Source organism: Hyalella azteca, unplaced genomic scaffold (assembly GCF_000764305.2).
Source record: "Hyalella azteca isolate HAZT.00-mixed unplaced genomic scaffold, Hazt_2.0.2 contig5219, whole genome shotgun sequence".
In the NCBI taxonomy this organism is placed as follows: domain Eukaryota; kingdom Metazoa; phylum Arthropoda; class Malacostraca; order Amphipoda; family Hyalellidae; genus Hyalella; species Hyalella azteca.
The window spans coordinates 54,925-72,579 of record NW_025935414.1 but is presented as its reverse complement, the minus strand read 5'-3'; positions in this window follow the sequence as shown (position 1 = coordinate 72,579).

Here is a 17,655-nt window from a genome sequence, read left to right as displayed (position 1 = left end):
GGAGAACCCAGGGGAACCGTATTTTATTGAAAATTAGTTGCCAGGAAAAAACGCTCCCAGAAAAAAATAGGTACGCGCATTAAAATAGGTTCCCCTATGTTCCCCTGGAAATAATCGTTAGAAATAAGGTTCCCACTAGAATATTTTCAGCGGGAGCCTTATTTCTAACAGTTATTCACAGGGAAACCTAGGGGAACCATATTTTATTGAGAATTAGTTGTTAGGAAAAAAGGCTCCCAGTAGAAATACGTGCAATAAAATAGGTTCCTCTGGAAATAACTGTTAGAAATAAGGTTCCCATTGAAAATATTCTAGTGGGAACCTTACTTCTAACAGTTATTTCATTTCCAGGGGAACCTATTTTATTGCACGTATTTCTACTGGGAGCCTTTTCTCCTAGCAACTGATTCTCAGTAAAATATGGTTCCCCTGGAAATTACTGTTAGAAATAAAGTTCCCAGTGAAAATTTCTAGTGAAAACCTAATTTACAACAGTTATTTCCAGGGGAACCTAGGGGGACAATATTATATTGAGAATTAGTCGCTAGAATAAAAGGCTCCCAGTTGAAATACGTGCAATAAAATAGGTTCCCCTGGAAACTGTTAGAAATAAGGTTCCCAGTGAAAATATTTTAGTGGGAACCTTACTTCTAACAGTTATTTCCAGGGGAACCTATTTTATTAATCGCGCAGGGACTCCGAAAGAATTTCGAAGAAACATTTAAATTCAGATCCGCATTTAGATTTTAACTTTTGTCTTTTCGTCCATGTCCTTGTCACTTTTGGTACCCATGTGAAATATACACTTTTGGCGCCTGTTCTGTAGCTGTCTCACCAGGGATCGAAATGTTGACCAAAAAGCGGACATAGGGAAGCTGATTAACGTGTTCCTTGAGTCTATATAGGCGTTCCTTATTTTAGAGCCGCCCCCAGCTCTAAATTTTGATGGAGAAGTAAGTACAAAATAATTGTATTGATAACAACTGATGGAGCTCAAAAAAGGCTCCCAGTAGAATTACGTGCAATAAAATAGGTTCCCCTGGAAATAACTGTTAGAAATAAGGTTCCCACTAGAATATTTTCATTGGGAACCTTATTTCTAACAATATCCAGGGGAACCTAGGGGAACCATACTTTATTGAGAATTAGTTGCTAGGAAAAGAGGTTCCCAGTAGAAAACGTGCAATAAAATAGGTTCCCCTGTAAATAACTGTTAGAAAAAAAGTTCCTACAAGAATATTTTCACTGGGAACGTCATTTCTAACACTGATTTTTAGGGGAACCTAGGGGAACCATATTTTATTGAGAAATAGTTGCTAGAAAGAAAGGCTCCCAGTAGAAATACGCGCAATAAAATAGGTTTGCCTAGGTTCCCCTGGAAATAACTGTTAGAAATAATGTTCCTAGTGAAAATATTCTAGTGGGAACCTTTTTTCTAACAGTTATTTCCAGGGGAACCTATTTTATTTCACGTATTTCTACTGGGAGCCCTGTTTCCTAGCAACTAATTCTCAATAAAATATGGTTCCCGTGAAAATAATTGTTAGAAATAAGGTTCCCAGTGAAAATATTCTAGTGGGAACTTTATTTCTAAAAGTCATTTCCAGGGAAACCTATTTCAGAATACCATACACATACCTCGTGAGAAATCGACATGAAGAAGAGTCCCTGCCTGCAGTATTCGAACCTCGGTCTCACCTCACGCGAAGCCAAGCCTCTACCGTTGAGCCATCGGAGAGGACATGGCAGTCGAGTAATTTTAAAATATTTAACTGGAGTATTTCAAATATTAATTTCATCAAATGACAGAAGTTAATCCTACCACCGTGATGATTAGATGGTTCCATTAGCAATTTTATATGGACATGCTGCTGTATTCGTATATTCGAGAAAACAGCCGCTGAAAGATACTTCGTTTATCAATAACGAGCGATGGTTCAGCTCAGAGCAAAAGCTACAGGAAAATGCTTGATGAGCATCGAAGTTTCATAATGTGAACATTACACCAATTTTAACAGCGGTTCGATTCGAAATATTTTCACCAAGAATATTCATGCGTGTTTTAACGAGTCATCACTCGATGATTTTGAAATGTTAGGCGTGAAATGCCTCCATCACTTCGTGTCACTATTTTTCTCTAGCCTAATGTTTAATATTTTCGTAGGAAAGACATAGATATCTATTAATTAGAATTGTTAACTTTAACTCCAAATAATTATCTGACGGTTCAAGAAAATTTCCCTATCGAAGTCAGCGATAGAAAACTGAATTTTTACTCGTATACCTATGTGTAAAGAGGATACTATTTTGGCAAGCAAATTACTCGGAAAGCACATATTCCAAGCAGGACGTGTTAAAGATTAATGAAAAAGAAGCTCTACGCCGACGTGTTCGAAACCCAACAGGAATGAACGTGTACACGTGTAGCTGCTCGCTGCGCTGTAGAGATGCCGGGCCACTGTCGACTGTGTCAACGTGGCTTTAGATAAATGCGTCAACTTGAGAATAATATAAATATTATGAAGCACACATAATCGAATCATATAATTTATACCTTATGATACAAATAATAAGTCTCAATTGATCGCAATATTTCAAGCACAGCAGGTTGACGCATACACAAAATATGCAATGAATTTACGCAATTTATTAGATGAACATGGAAAATTGGATTCGCCATCATCTTTCGGAAAACTTTATTTTTCGCAACAAAATTTTCAACTGCTCCTCGGACAGTTTCTATCAGGAGCAGCGCGACACATTCCCAGTTGCTTCACTTAAGCATGAAAAATTTGCGAACACTCAACAACTTTCAGTTTTATTCGTACCTACCGAATTAACGCTAAATTTTTGCTAAATTTACTTAAATCAAAATCTTACAAGCCAAGCACGCAGACCGAAATCATGGTTTCTTCTGGATCTCGAATGAACCGCAACACAATAACTCCTTTCTACCTTGGGTAAATAACAGTGACAAATTCCTTCGTGCACTGTGCAGTTTGGGAAAACGGTTAGCGGTGGCTTACAAGAGATTTGCCGGCAATGCGACGTCGATGATTCAGATCCTATAAATCATCGATGACTGCCACCTATACACGCCACCCTCTCGATTGATTGGCGTTTTATATTCGATTTTTGGCAGATCCGACCACCCACCGTTGTGCCACCTGTAATTTACCATCGCCACCTATAATCATCGATGCGCCACCCTTAATTTTTACTTGGATGGCCACCAGATGCACCAGATGGTAAAGTGGAATGGCTTGCAAGATCCGTTACTCCTCCGGATCTTTCTACATGGTCGCGTTTCATTGTATCATGGATTGCTGAAAAGTCTGGTAAACAAAATAAAACAAATACAAATTTTCCTACGGTTATTACTTTTTGTGATTAATTTTTCTATGTAAGGGGGATATCAATTAGTGTTTTTGATTTTAAGCAAAAGAAATTAAGGCTATCTAATTCAGGCACTTCATGCTTAAAGTATACATATTTTGAGCAAAATAATGAAATTTGATGAAATATTATTTTTTCCTCCTGCTTCTATGTAGAGCAATTTACTATGGACTGATGATCATTCTAGATGATTTCTCGCGGTGTGAGAGGAAGATGATAGTGGGGGATCTTTCACACACTGACATCAGTGCTTCAGAGACTGAAAAGAAGATAGGTTTTGTTAGAGCGACTGTCCCTTCAGGTATGTAAAATTCAGGCAGATACCATAATTTTCTCATTTTAATAACTACATTAGATGTTAATATGGTTAATATGAAACTGATTAAATATCTATAATTCCATGAGATGAAATATACACCTGCAAATGATACAGTATTTGAAAATGATGCTTCCTAGCAAAAGAAACATCAATAATATTGATGGAAGCCCTTTTTCATGTTCCGTCTGCTAGTAATTAGGAGTTTTCAACTAGGGGTCCATGCCAGCTCCCCTTTTTAAGGTGCAAAGGCACGTGAAGTAGATGTATAGATGTATATATTAGTACCACTCAAGTAGATATTGTATGTATACTTCATGGATTTACTCACTGATTCCATCATAATTAGATTCTTGTTTACTGTCAAAATAATACATTTAGTGAGTGCACTCCTTAAGTTCACCATGTTACCGTACTAGCGGGTGGGACAAACCCGTTGTCCACTTCAGAGTAAATTAAACAGTGGAAGCTATTAATCTTGTTTAAATGAGTTTTCTATTAAAAGTATATTTATGGATAGTAGAACAACACAAATGAAACAAGTGAAGAGTGTGGCATCGATCAGTGGCTTCAACTGTAACTGGTAGTTCCACTGATAAGGGTTATGAGAACTGTTGGCTGTTCTAGGCCAAAACCTTAGTTTATAGGGAGTACAGGGTAGGACTAGACTCTAGAGTGACAGTGACACTGCAAGAAAAATAAATGGAACATAAATAACCCTAGTCACAAGCAATATAATTCAATATTTTAACCAATGTCAGAATTTAATCTAAAATACTATTTATTATGCATTTAAAACAGTGACCGTCAGCCAAGAAATAATCAATTAATTCACACAAGAAAATTATTCAAATGATCAGAATAAATTTGGATGAAATATACCACAAGCATAATCACAGAAACATTAACAGCAGTGAAGTGCATAATGAGCAAGGATACTAACAGTTACACAGACATTATTATTGATCTGATAAATGACAACCGAAGTAACAAAATATTGTTCCGATTTTGGAGAGCAGACTTACCAAGGCTTTCACTTCCAGGCTAACACAATACACGGAATGCCAGTGGCTGCTAGGTACTAAATGGCGGAACTGAATCGAACGCGACTGTCGTTAGCTGTGCAAATAAATCACTCTGAACTAAAATGGAAATAATTAAATTGAGTTAGACGTTACTGAAAAATAATGAATTAAAACACAGACTGGTTGAGTGATAAAAGGTCAGATGCCTTCCGGCAACAACCATGTTCAATTCTTTTTTGTTTTCAGACTGGGTCAGTGTTAGAAAATATATAACTGATTCAAGGTTGAGGGACCCCCGTGCCTCGGTTTTTGCCTGTCTGTTGTTGTTGTTGACCCTCCCCGCCTAGCCTCACGGCGCGAGGCGGGGCCTAGACCCAGTTCTGGGGCCAGCCAAGTCGGTCGCCCCAGTGGGCCAGCAGCCCCGCGGCGTTTACGGGGTCTGCCCAAAGGTCACCCACCGACAGGGATGTGTGCATTTCAGGACAGGAGATAATATGAATGGAGTCGTGCGTGTTGGGTAGGCAGAGTGGGCAAAGTGGAGAAGGGTGTGAGGCATGTCTATTTTATTTAGATATGAGAGAAGTAGCGGTGACTTGTTTGTGCGAAGTTGGGCAAGCTTCCTGCGTGCAGGTCTAAGTAGGCTAATTTCAGATGGGTAGATCAGTGGTGCGGGGATGTTTAGAAAGAAAAGAGTACAGAGAAAAGAGTATTGTCGTTTTTTGATTTGTCCACCGATTGCAAATGTCACGCATCCAAGTCAGACCTGGGTTCTGCTCGACATCCCCCGCTAGTAGCAACAAGGACGCCGACTACACGTGGGGAGCCGCAGGCCGGCAGCATAAAAACATGGGCTTACGACCCCTTTTCGGAGGTCGATTTGAGCCCGCATCCGGGCCGCGCATCATCTCTTCTGTGCAATTTTCTGTCGTTTTGCTTCTTTTTCAAGTAATAAATAAATATCAGCAAAACAAAAGATTGAATAAAAAAGTAGATTGCAATGTTCATCTGTTCACTTACAGGTGGATTTCGAGGTGGATGCCATCATTAAATTTTTAACCTCCAGCAACAAACACCCTTTGGTACACTGTGGGGCGTGCAATTCTTTTGAACCAATACTCTGTAAGAATGATGTGTAACGTGATCCTCCATTCATGAAGTCATCTGTAACTTTAAACAATTGATATTTTAGTTGAAATTATTCTTGAATGTCCAAACTGTTTCCTCAGGAAGGGGAGAAAATCTATTTGGCCGCGGGCAGCACTCGCTGAACGTAAAAAATCCCAGTCAAGTACCAGGGGCTACCAGGGCAGACTGATCATCAGAGGAATCGGTTGATATGGAAGGCAAGATTTGGGTTTCGTTTCTTTTGTTGAAATCGATATATTTTCACGTTTTAATGTTAATGCTGTACAAAAAGGTTTGATAAATTTCTGTTGGCAAGGACAACTATTTTACATTGGTCATTTAATTCTGCTCTATGTGGAGCTGAAGGCAAAACTTTGAATCGTTTTATATGAAAATTAGTCTCATTGTTGAAGGCCTAAGTCTGCGGAAGATTTCAGATGTTGCATTATGTGACCCTGGAAAAATTCAAAGTTTTTAGCATGAGTAATAGTGAGATGAATGTTTTTGTGTGTATTAGTGCGGTATGATAATGTACTCTTTCACAATGGCTCATCGTTGATTGGCTTATACGTAATGCTTATGCCTCCAAAGCTGAATACTGTCTAAAGCTATGCCGTCCAAAGCCCAACTCAATCTCTTGCAGGGTTTTAATATGATCGTTGAAAAACTATATGAGTTCTATTGATTTTCGAAAGCAGGTTCATTTTTTCTATAAGCAATAATGGAGAAATTATTGTAAATGCAAGATTTTCATTTCCGCTTTGTTTAAAATTGAAATTTTCTAGGCGAACGATTTTCCTCAACTGCAAGACCACTCACCATCAGAAGTGGGCCGTCCGCAAGGAATACTGAGTACCCTTGCAAAAGGTTTGTCAATATATATGCTGTATACACTATTAAATATTGCAGAACAGTGGCATAAGTACCCAATGCAACATGTTTGAATCATTTAATAATTTTTGTGCGTTCCAAAAAATTGGTTTGATTTGAGATTGAAAGGTTTTTCTCTGGCGGTTATCACAAAAGTATAAAACTAACGAATACATTTCTACAGATCGTGTACTTGCTGTCCTGACCACATGCAGAATATCTTGGCCACTCTCACTTCCTTGAAGTCCATGTGCACAGATACAAATATGGTGGTCAATGAACTACGTGGTAGGCTTCCTGCCAATGCACAACCTTTGGCTTGGCCTAACCGCGGTCCTGCGTCAACCCTCGAAGAACTGGATGAGTTGATGTCAACTGAGGAGTTGGTGAGTTTAGTTGATATTGCACTGAAAGAGTTGATAAAAAATCCAAGACAATCTCTAACGAAATTTGCTGTATGATGCAGTCCATTGCATTGTCAACCAGATTTTGTAACGTATCTGTTGAAAGCCGCGTTGTTACTAACCATTTTCGTATCGCACAGGAACGTTAGACTTATTACTACCCTACCACAATTATGCGTGCATATTGTCCATATCATTTGATATCTTCACATAATAGCGTGGGTCTAGGTGGCCTCTGAACCCCGCTGTTTTGTATTGTAAATTTTGCCCAGTAACCCAGTTTTAATGTGCAGTTGTGCCAGTTCGAAGTACAGAAACACAACCAAGTTGTTCCTTCTAGATAACATTATCAGTGCATCGAGTATTTACCCAGTGACCTTTGATTCACACTAGATGTAAATGTAACACTTTCGTAAATTTTATCGGATTAGATTTCACAATCGATTACTTTCTAAGCTATTGTTATATTATGTTTGAGATGAATTCCGGAGATTTTGGAAATGTACTTATGCGGACCAAACACAGCATTCCAAAAGAAAATCTGGAAATTGAGTAACAAGTTATTCACTTTAGTATGTGACTTATATTTCCGGGTTAAAATATTTTCAACATTTTATCAGGTTGAGAGGCTGGCTGGGCCGAGCGGTCGTCGCTTCAGGCCACTGTAAGTGGGATGTTGAAGCTAATGATTACCAAGGACGTGGCTCTTCTCTTCTCCTTCACTGGTTTGGACTGTCGACGTCAAAAAAACAAAGGAAAGCTCCAAAAATCACGCAGCATACGAGAGGATAATGGGTAAGCTATAAGATAAGTAATTACTGGAACCATATTGACATATTATGAACATTGCAAAGGTTGCTAATATCTAGAAAAATAAGAAACTTGTTGCCCGGCTTTACTATGGTCCATTGAAACGGTGAACTTTCAAAATAACATCTAAGGTTGCCCTTGACGCGCAATTAAAGTTCCTTTTTCTTTCTATGAAAATCACAATTGATTTGGACGCTAAAAGAAGACACCACATACGTGGTACGGCCCCCTATGAATTATTGTTTGTGTATTCAAAAATGCACTTGTGGTTGTTTTGGATGACGAGTTGTTCGCATATTCGTATCTACGAACCGTGGCTTCCACGAATCGCAGGGTATTTTAATCGTTAATAATCTTAATTGCTAAAACCGCAAGCTCCTGGCACCACAATTGCTTGAGATCCTGTTGTAGCTCCGGAGTATCAAAGATTGACTCGCCCACGAGCGCGACCTGCTTCTAATTCCTTAATATTCCATGCCGGCGCAATCACAAGATCCGCTATATACTTTTTGTATTGACAACATCGTTCAAAGATTTTTATTGACCCTGTTTCTTTCTTTTCAGTTTATAGTCAACCCAGGCAGTTACTTTCTTTCATATTTTACAGTCGCTCTGAAGCAAACGAGATTCGACAGTGCGAGAAGACCTGAAGTGAACCGAGCCATCATGAATGCGCTCAAAAACGTACCTGACTGGGAAGGAGGGAGAGACCACCGCTTCCTAAGAAGACGAGTTCCTCTAAGACGGAATGAATTATCTTCAACTTCGACAATCGAAATGCAAGGAAATGCCAAAGATTCTTACCGCATTTCGGCCACTCCATGACGCTCACCTAGGCAACACAATGCTACTTCTCCCATACACAGTGTTTTTTCTAAAACCGTCAGGCTCCTTGAATTGTAATCAACTATGGAACTATGAATATGGAACATTCTTCAATAGAAGGAACATTCTTCAGTGATAAGATAGTGATACAGCCCGTTAAGTAATGAAATTTTCCAAAATGAAATGGACTATATTTTTTGTTTGTCATTAGTGGTAATGCTGTAGAAACGTATTCTTTTGCCATCTATATTTTGTAAATTTTGCGTTATATGTGCTATATTTGAGAGAATGCGGAATGAGCCAAAAGTTTGCTCTCTCTCTGATTCCCATGACTGATTTACAAGGTCTTGGCTGTATTTTGCTAGTGTTGAGATTTCAAAGTTGTAAAAAATTGGCGTAAGAATATTGAATGAGAATAAGTTCTAAATTTAGGCTTCTTGTAGCGTGCTTTTAAGTTGAAGAAAGAGTTGTGCGATAGTTAGTGATAAAGCCTATAAAAATAAACAATTTTGATACAGGTAAAGGAAATTCTTATATTCATATGTGTTATTTTTAATGTTCAAATTGGATGATGAAGCGCTACTCAAACTTGTGTGGGGAGAGTGGAAAAATGTTGAGTTAGAGTGAGCGCGCATGTTTTCGCTTCAAATTGTTCCCTGAAATTTTAATATGTATTGGTGGAATCTAAATAGTGTTCAGAATAATATAGTGTTCAGAGACTTCTTGTATTATATCATTTTCAGCGAGTAGAAAACAAAACAGGTATCGAAAGAAACTACTTAAATACAGGTATTGTTCAACTTTCCCCCTTCCTCCCACTGTAGAGGAAGAGAGTGGGGTAAGGAGAAGAATCGCTCACCCCCTCTTTCCTCCCCAGTGGGAGGAAGGGGGGGATTTTTTAGCAATTTTTCACACTTGGCCAGACCTTCCCCGAATACGTTGGCGACCTTAATACCAGGCTCAACGGCCGCCAGAATAAGGATCAGGCTCTGGTAGCCGTCTGATTTGGGGACCGGAATGTAGACCGAAACGCGGACATAGGAATGCTGGTGGACTATGCTCCCGAGTCCCATGCGGTGCTTAATTCAGAGCCGCCCTCGGCTCTAAATTTTGTTAGGGTACAGCTAACACCAAACACGGATAAAGTTCATTCAATTGATACAGAATAAATGAATCAGACACGAAATTACTAAAGAATTTAATCGTACAACATTACGGCACAAGTCATTACCTTCAGTTCTTCGCTAAACTCTTGTCTTATAGTTGACAGCTATCGGTGATTTGGAAGTAGATTGGACCTTCAATTGGGTAAAAGTATTTCAAGTACGTTGTTAAGTAGATTGAAGATTAACAATGTAATAAAATTGTGCCACGATGCAAATTTTACGATAAAAATTTTAGAAAGTGAGCAAACTTGGACAGTTTCCTCAGAGGACAGTAGGAAAAAATCAATTAGAGACAACGAAATTTCAGAAGAAAAGCTCAATTCGATAAAAAGGACATTAATTTAATGAAAACCGCTCAAACTTCTGCGATTTTTGGCTAACGATATAGCTTATCGAGTAGTTTTATGATCGAGATATAGCTTATCTCGATCATAAAACTACTGTGCTAAATTAGAACATAAAAGTCCAGAGAAAACCAGGATCATGTGAACTTATGAGCTTTATCTGGATCATCATAACTTCAGAGCTAATATGAATCTTGAAGATTCAAGGACAGAATCCGTAAAGAGTTATTTTCAGGACAGTTTTCAGACAATGTAAACATCAGTTTTTGAGATCATGCAAACATCATGGCAGTCCTTAATTCAAAAACGATCATGATGAAGTTTCTGGATATACAAGTTCGATTGGAGACCAGAAAATTTTACTAACTGTTTTTTATTCACTGTTTCTGTTAGGCAAACTATGTTCTTCGTAGGCACTGATGCATCAAAACGCAGGACTCCTATAAATAATCCAACTGATAAACGGCACCTAGAATGCAACAAATTCATTTTCTAGTTAAAAAAGCTTTGAATTCGTGAGATTTTGATCGACACCAGTACATGCAGTAGGTAAATTTGATGATTGGACTCAAAAACTTGATCTCGAAAATTACTCCGAAAATAATTTTCAAGTCCCATAATTGTCAGGCTCAATACAAAAAACAGTATACTATTGGACTTTTCTTTTGAAGTTTATCCCAAGACCAGAGTAAAGATTTGGATGGAGAACAAGGTCAGAATAATTTGCTTGGTAGTGCAGTAAATTCAGGTTAGTCGTGTACGAACGACTGAACCCAGCCCTACATAACTGCAAAAAAATAAGGTTCGGTAAATCTGTAATATCGCAAATATTAAGGGGACCGTCTACCCTCCGTAAAAACTTCTACAGTTATTATCCGATCATCGTGAAACTTCACATACACACGTAACATGTAAAAAAACATTTTATTCATATAAATTTTTGAAAAAATTGATAGAAAACGTGAAATTCATAGAAAACGGCTAAAAACGGGTACTTTAGAAAGTCTATCTCCTCCTTCAGATATCATCCTACAACATTGAGACACGTATCATTCTATTCTTAAAGCCATACCTATCGACTCTAACATCACTTTTCTCATTTTCCCCATAGTTTTTTTATGCGCATTTTTCCCATTTTTCTAATTTTCCCCCTCCCCCCCCCCTTCTCCCCCATATATAAGACGAACCATACACAAATTCCAAAAAATGATGATAGAGTACTTTACGAATCGAATGGTATATGTCTCATTGCTGTAGCTTAAAAACTGTAGGAGGAGATAGGTTTTCAAAAAGACAAAAAACGAAAATTTAAATAGTTCAGGGGAGCCAAATAGAGTAAAATTCATTGAAAACAGAAGAATATACCCAAAAAAGTCTTGATATTGTAGCCCAAGCTTTCCCATTGCCAATTATTTGCATTCAGGGTATCAGCAAGCGTCTTTAGACCTATTTATGTCAAATTTAACGTGAATAATAAGCTATAAATTGGACTTTTCATATATAAATATATATGTGAAATATTAATTTTACATAACGTTTTAACTGCATTCAGCAAAAACTATTGCACGTACATCAATGGTAGTAGCTTTGTTGAACGCGTCTTGTTTCTAGCTTTCAAACGAGTGCAAACACTTTGCAATTAACCTAAATAATGACATATAAAAAACATATATTAGTAAATAATGGTATAAAATGTTCATTTTATAAAAGTTTAAGACTGCATTACACAAAAAATATTGCATGTACATCTATGGTAGCCGCTTTGTTGAACGCGTCTCGTTTGTAGCTTTCAAACGAGTGCAAACACTTAGTAATTAACGAAAGTATTGATCTATATATACAGATTTAATTCAAATAAATCTTTGTACATATTGTTAAAAAATGTTCATTTTATGTATTTTTAAAATTGTCTTACGCAAAAATTATAGCACGCACAGACATGCGGTAAACTGCGTTAGACGCGCTTTTTCAGCAGCTACAAAATGAGTCAAGAAAACGGAAAAGCCAAAATTTCCGATTTTTAGGGTAGACGGTCCCCTTAAAAAAACTTACAATTATTTTAATTGATAAAGCAGGGAATTTACAAACCATTAAACAAGAAGGCAATCTGAATAAACAAATTAGCTGCCTGTTGAGAATCCGAAAAATATACAGAAGGGCCTACAGGAGTCGCTGTTATTCAATCTAAACAAAACTAATCATTTTAATAGGAATGAAATAATGAGCTAAATCATATCGCAACCTAAAGATTTGCTTCAATGAATCAGCGTAGTGACAGATTGCTGCCTAGCACCTACTTAGAAATCTTTTGCCACCGAGCGGTAATGCAGTAAATTTCAAGTGGCAATTTAGAGGCATCAAAGGGAAAACGGAGTAGAAGGAATGAACGGCTGATTTCAATAAAAAGCAGTAATTCAACTTAGAAAGCACTAGCTCTTCTATTAATAAGGTTTGGAACATCTATTGTAGTAATAGGCAAAAACTCTATAGAACCAAGGTGGTCAAGCCACAGCTAAAGCAAATCCTTGGTAATCTTGGTACTTGTTTGGGACATAGCAGTCCCAGGCCACTATGGATCGTGGCCTCTGATTATCGTTCATGCGCCCTCATTTGGGCCACCTGATATACGATGCTGTTGCTTGCTTCTCGTTGCTGGTAGTGTTGCAGGGGAGGTCGATCTGGGATTGTGCCCAGGAAAACGTCCAGTTGTCTCTTGAAGGCCTCCAGGGTGAACTCCCCATCTCTTAGATCCTTTGGTAGGACGTTGAACAGCCTTGGCCCTGCCACGGAAAGTGATCCTTCCTCAGGGATTGAAATCTGACTGCGGATCTGTAACGTAATGGAGGGATCCTGCATAGTCTCCCCCTTCTCTCGTTGTGATATGTCTCAATCCTGAAGGTCTCGCTCTCGAAGTTTGGCACCATTCCGGTTATCATTTTACATGTGTACTGAATGACATACCTCTCCCGTCTCCTCTGCAGTACGTACAGACCCATGCGCCTCAATCTCTCTCAGTAGTTCAACTCTTCCATCCCTCTGATCCTGGAAGTGAAGGTTCGCTAGACACCTTCCAGTTGCCGCACTGCGCCGAGTGTGAACGGGGTCCAGAGCTGGCAGCAGTATTCGAGAATTGGTATTACAAGGGCTCTAAAGAGTGTGATCATCGGTTCCGCTTCTCTTGTTCTGAACGTCCGCCAGATCCATTTCATCTGTCGCCTACCTCTTGCGGTTATTGCCGTTACGTGATCACCAAAATTGACCTTAGTATTCATCAACACTCCTTGATCACGAACAAGTTGTTTCTCTTCGATTTCCGAGTTGTCAGGTGCTAGGTAGCGGTGCTCCATACCAGCTCTTCCGCTACCTCCGTATCTCCGAACCTCAAAATTGGTCCCGTTGAACTGCATGTTGTTCACTTGGGCCCAGTCATATATTGCAGAGAGGTCTTCTTGCAACCTCTCGCAGTCCGTCCTGTCCGTTATGGTCATTAGTCTCCTGGTGTCGTCCGCGAATGACGATGCAGTGGCGTGGTTCACAGCCACATCTATGTCGGCGATGTGAATGAGGAAGAGAATTGGGCCGAGTACCGTTCACTGTGGTACTACACTCTTCACACTAGCCTCGCTCGATCTCGAGCCTCCTACAACAACAGATTGCAGTCTTTCTGTTAGGAAGCTGAGGATCCATGCCAGCAACTCACCTCCGACCCCCAGCAGTCTTAATTTTCTGAAGAGCACTCCATGGTCAACTTTGTCAAACGCTTTCGCGAAGTCCAAGTACACNGAGATAAACAGGAACGATTTCGTCTAAAACCGTGTTGCCTTCTGTTGAAAAGGTCAGCGTCTCCCATGTACTGCACCAACCTTCTCAAATACTGTGATTACGTGTGATGTTAATGTAACCGGCCTGTAATTTTGGGGTTTGTCTCTTGCATCTCCTTTGTAGATAGGGGTATTTAGCCCTAATTTTAGGTCACTTGGAACATTTCCTTCCCTCAATAATGTTTTCCAGAGCAAAGTCAGAGGGATCTTTATTGCACCGACACATTTTTTCAGTAATACTGCAGGGACCCCATCTGGCCCGGGAGCCGAGCACGTAGATAATTCTTGGATACTCCTCTCTAGATCAGGTGTTTCAAACTCAATGTTCATCAGCTTCTGCTCCCCTGGAAGTTCTTGAATGACTCCAATTTCGTTCTCCTGTCTTGAGTATCGGGGTTCGCTGAATAATTTTTCAAATTGAGCTCCCAGAAGTTTGCACATATGCCCTGGTCGTCAACAACAAGGACATCGTTATTTTTCAGAGGCCCCACTGAGGCACTGATTTTGGCCTTTGACCGGGCATATTTGTAGAAATATTTGGGATTCTCTCGAATGGCAGACACCGCTTGCACCTCTGCAATTTGTTGCTCGGCCTCGTGTGAGTCCTGCAACTGTCGCTCAGTTTCCTTAATTTTAACCTTTAGATGTTCCAGCCTCCGCCTCTCTATATTCCTGGATGCGGCCGTTAAACTGGAGTCGGTCTCCTATTAAGTAAAGAAAGCTCGACCATGTAGTTTAAACGCAAATAAATATAACGAAAAACAATGAGTGATCACTCAACAAAAAATAGTACTTGCGGAGCTATGGCTTCACGCACTACTGTCGGAGCAACAGTAGCATGGATGTTTGCACCCTCAAGTCTCACTGCCAACCAACATATTCACAAACCAATACCTATCAATTGGTATGGAGAAAAAGAACTCTCAAAACTCACAGCCTAAAAAATTCGAGAATTTCCAACATACATCCGGCAGTCAGAGGAGCTGTGGTATCATCCTTAACAATAACAATCTTCCAGCTCCACATGACGATGCTGGTGCATTCTTCCAGCACTGCATGACGATGCTGGTGCATTCTTCCAGCACCGCATGACGATGCTGGTGCATTCTTCCAGCACCGCATGACGATGCTGGTGCATTCTTCCAGCACCGCATGACGATGCTGGTGCATTCTTCTAGCACCGCAAGACGATGCTGGTGCATTCTTCCATCACCGCATGACGATGCTGGTGCATTCTTCTAGCACCGCATGACGATGCTGGTGTATCTTCCAGCGCCACATAACGATGCTGGTGCATTCTTCCAGCACCTCATGACGATGCTGGTGCATTCTTCCAGCACCTCATGACGATGCTGGTGCATTCTTCCAGCACCGCATGATGATGCTAGTGCATTCTTCCAGCACCTCGTGACGATGCTGGTGCATTCTTCCAGCACCACATGACGATGCTGGTGCATTCTCCCAGCACCGCATGACGATGCTGGTGCATTCTTCCAGCACCTCACGACGATGCTGGTGCATTCTTCCAGCACCACATGACGATGCTGGTGCATTCTTCCAGCACCGCATGACGATGCTGGTGCATTCTTCCAGCACCACATGACGATGCTGGTGCATTCTTCCAGCACCGCATTGGCAACAAGCAAACATTGGTAACATCCTAGTTTTTCCTGCACTCTAATTGTAGGTGTCAATGAATTTTTAACAGGAGCTTTTAAAAAAACAATCTATCAAGCAATTAGCCTGAAAAAATTATGTTTGCGCGTATTAGAACGCAAATGGACAGATATTAATGAAGACTCCTAACCCGGAAAATTCCAAAATCATTCACGGTGTTATAAATTCCTGAAGCAACGACAATATCATTCGGTAGAGAAGTCAATTCCGTGTGGATGATGTCGTCGTCGTCGGCGAGAACATGGTTGCCCGTACAGAGTTAATTAACTGGCCAGTTAGGCCTCCCTATAACGAACATGTCAGCAGGAGTGAATTTTTGTTAGATAAATCATTAAAATATAATGAAATCGATCTGACGAAACTACCTTTATTCTTTATTGCGATTGACTTATAGCATTCCTCAAGAATGCTATCTAATCCGCAAATCTAATCAAAATAACTGTAGATTGAGAAACTTCGGAACATATGGAAAATTACGAATCATTCCCCAATCCGATTAAACTCACAGTCCAGTGAAGAATATCATTTCTCAGTCCAGAAACAGTAACAATGCGAAATTAAGATCAAATTTTCCCGAATGTGCAACCCACTAGGTGTACTAGAGCATTCATATAAAAAATTATCCGGCAGGCCTGTTGATGAAAAGTGTTGTCGCCAATTTAATTTCTTATAAAGGAAACGAATCCCACTCAAAAATAAGTAGCTAGACACGTATTTTCTGCGTCAGGGACGTATGTAAATAATTTGAACGTACGTTCAAATTATTAGGGGTCCCTGCAGCTTCATTCATCACGGGAACGATCAGTGATCGATGCACAGGCATTCGACCAACGAGCAAACATGTCAAAGCCCAAATGGGCGAAATTGAAACCAAAGGAATCGCACCTTTTTACAATACTTCTCTTTAACTTCACTTCTTGTTTGTCTGTCTGCTACAAATCTTGTAATCGGAATTTAACACACTTCTACTTACCCTATCGATCTGAAATTTTGCACACTTGCGTGAAGTTGGAGACAATGCAAGAATCAAATGACAAAATAAATTTTGTAAAAATTTTATATATTAAAAAAATTGAGAATTTAATTTTTTAATATTCGAAATAAATTTAGAAATTCATTGCACATCTGTAACATTGGAAACACTGGATTCTTTAGAAGTGTTGTCTTTAAAATGTAATTTTTAAACGTATATTATTTTATTTCACGTTCAAAAAGTAATCATACGCCCGCAGACACAGGCTGCGCTTGTGCCACAGTAATAAATATAATACAATCATAGAAGAGATAGATCTGTTCATTACGGTGGTCAGAATTAAGGCTATCACACAAAATGTTACCCGACAGATGATCGGTTAGTAACGAATGTGCGGTGCAACAAAAAGCAAGTTACGTACTTGCAAAATTTATTTTCTTATAACGACTCGACTTTTAGAATCCACTGTAACTTTACGATCCCCATAATAAAAAATACCGTGCCCTCTAAAATGCATGCGCGTCGAAATATTTAAAAGTTACAAGACGGGCTTACATTTGCTTCCAGATGAGAAGTTCATTTGCGACACACTACTTCTGATCAAATTTGAAAGACTATCAGCTCTGACGGGGCACAAAATTGGCCGAGTGATTCACCAAGAAAAAATTTCCAGAAAACTTTATTCGGGTCGTAGTTTACGGAGCACGGCACTGCCAATGTTACTGACCACCACACGCTACGAAGGCTCTACTGTGACTGCCGTAGGCCAGTCATTCGCCACTCAGTGCAGCGCTTGTGAAGTTGTGTTGCATGAGGCAGGGCGACTACGATTCGCTAGCTTGTCGATCGTTTCGTTGCTCGCCTGAAGCGCACGTAGACGCTGCACAGAGGGTCGGTGAGGCG